The 2,563-nt window shown below is 47.6% G+C and overlaps 1 protein-coding gene across 1 annotated transcript in view; it reads left to right on the top strand.

Annotated features, from left to right (window-relative positions):
- The first annotated feature begins 156 nt into the window (after positions 1–156).
- Positions 157–2,563, top strand: part of setbp1 (SET binding protein 1) — a 35,040-nt gene continuing 32,633 nt past the window's right edge. The window contains exon 1 of the mRNA XM_035657687.1: positions 157–925. The gene's annotated coding sequence lies outside the window, so the exon portion shown is untranslated. The remainder of the gene's footprint in view (positions 926–2,563) is intronic.

The raw sequence follows: 2,563 nt of genomic DNA on the forward strand, positions 1-2,563 counted from the left end.
CCCCCGCTTTGTATCACAGTCCCACAGGAGAAGGCCATGGGAATTAGGGGAAGGTTGCAAAAGGAGACGCGCTAAGCGTGTGTGCTGCCAGGTGGAGGCGATGTCGCTCCTCCTCTCCTCTGTTCTCTCCTCTGCTCTGCCAGAGCTTTCAGTCTGCTGGGTGAGATCATTACCAGACACCAGGCTCCGGGACCTGACATTCACCGATCGGAAAAGCAGAGAGAGAGAGAGTGAGACAGAGAGAGAGAGAGAGAGAGAGAGAGAGAGAGAAACCCTGATCCGATGCAACCGGCGAGGGAAAGCGACCTAAACCAGCGTCTCCTGCCTCGGCTCCCAGTCTCCCGTATTGACGGCTGAAAGCGCGGTCTAGTCGCTGACATTTTCCCGCTGGATTTGGGCTTGTAGTCGGATGCGGGCTTGTTTTGACTGCAGTAATAGTCCTGCTTCCCCTCCTCTCCTACCAACCGAGTAGCGGATTTGCGAGGGATCTCAGCGCTGTGCAGCTCCCCGAGTGACCAGCGATCCTGCAAGGCACCGGGGGACGCACTCTGCGCCGCCGCGGCTCTCCACCACACGAGTAAATCCGCAAGAGCCTCTAAAGATCTTATTGCTGTGAGGAATTGGACAGAAGCGCCAAGTTTTTGCGATTGGATTTTTTTCCTGCTCGGCTACCTTGCTTCTGTCATCAGATCGGCTGCAAATCCTATTTTCGCTTTTTTTTTTTCTTTCCAAAGCACCGTTGACGCCATTTTCCTCGGGGTTTTCTGTCAAAAAATATATACATATATTCTGGCACCGTTTGACAGCTCCCCAGGAGGCTGTCATCCCATCCGTCGCTTGTGTAAAATGTGTCTAAATGGATTGTAAATGATCTTGATAAAATATTTACACGTTAGAGCCGAGTGTGTGACAACATTAGACATGGGTAAGTAGCCCCGGTTGACTGGCCACATTCCACACCTGAATACACCTCTCCTGTAAATGTGTTAATGTTTTTATTAATGTTATTACCTGCTGTGTGTGCCTTGCTTTTCGTGTTTGCTTTTTATATGCCACCTTAACATGTGTAGCCTTTTATATTATCCCTATCTGTGCCATTTTATATCCTTTAATTGACATTAAATATATGTGAAATTGCTTGTAGTCACATGCCAACAAATTCGACTGAACACACGCACGCGTGCACATACTCGCAACACCATGCGCACATTCTTGCACGTACACACAGACCACCCCAAACAATGCTGTACCACTCAGCCTGCATCCTGTATTACTGTGTAATACCTTGGTAATTAGGTGGCAGTAAGATAAAACAGCTAATTAGGTCAATGGGATGAAGTGTCCACTACACATTGATCAAGGAGCAGCTCAACCTGCTGTTCACGCTTTAGTTCACATGTTTTTCTACTGGGGTGGACCTCCTGCATCTTCATTGACATTGATAGTCCATCACATAGCATCACTGTCTGTGACATGCAGCAAGTATATGGTTGTTACTCCTTCAGTCTGCCATGAGTAATGTCACGTTTAACTGTATGGAATGGAGGAGTTTTGGTTGGTTGTGGTTTTCTTGCTTGTTCTGGTCGAGTTGCAGTGGCTGCAGAGGGACAAATGTCCCATGAATGATGCCAAGTGCTGTGGAAGTTGCATGTTGAAGCACACTCTGTATGCGGGGAGCGTGTTTCATTTCTCACTCTGCCCTCACTCTGTTTTATTTTTCATTTGTAGCACCAAATCAACACATGCCGCCATAGCATCAGTACAGAGATGCCAGCATACATACAGATGTGCTTTCCACATTGCATGTGCAGTGAAGCTTGGTGGAAACCAGCAGCGCTACTCCATCCACTCTGGTTGCTTTTATCAATAGCTGATCAGTTTCACGTGGGTGTCAGAAACAGTGTGGCCAGAAGTGATGGCCATGCTTTGGCTGTGTGGAGGAAGGTGAGGGCTGAATGTGAATGGCAATATGCCACTGTTATCAGCAGCTCCCAGGAACCTCAGTCTCAAACACAGCACCAGAAGATAAATAGATAAGCCTGAATGAGTCAAGGAAAGTGTGGAAAAATGGTCAGGTCTCTGCGATATATGGGAGTGAAGGCGTGGAAATGAGCACTGGATAAAAAAGAAGAACAAGGGCATGTGTAGAGAGCAATTGTAAGAGAGGTGCGTGACTAGGTGGAAAGAAATGGGGTTGAGGGATGGATAATAGAGGTGATTCAGACTCGGATGGAACCATCGATCTTGTCTTGTTAACAGGTTTGGGGGAGTTGAAACTCTGGCAGTGGTTTTGTGGCGTAAAAGTACGAAGCAGGCTATTAAAACCCCTATTAGGTAATGAGATGCCCATGCCACCTTTAAATTAAAGCATGAGAAATCGATTAGGTGTATCCCCTTCTGAGCTGGATACCTCGGGCCGAAATAGGATCACAGAGAGGGGGAGGAGGGAATGTGAACGGGATCCAAGGACAAATCTAACTGTTGGCAGGCTCTCTTAACAGAATATCAGCACTGGAGCACCTTTTGGCAGAGCACACAGAAAGAGTGAGTGAGGGAGGGAGGG

Source organism: Morone saxatilis, unplaced genomic scaffold (assembly GCF_004916995.1).
Source record: "Morone saxatilis isolate NCDOM2014 unplaced genomic scaffold, NCSU_SB_2.0 Contig16, whole genome shotgun sequence".
NCBI lineage: Eukaryota > Metazoa > Chordata > Actinopteri > Moronidae > Morone > Morone saxatilis.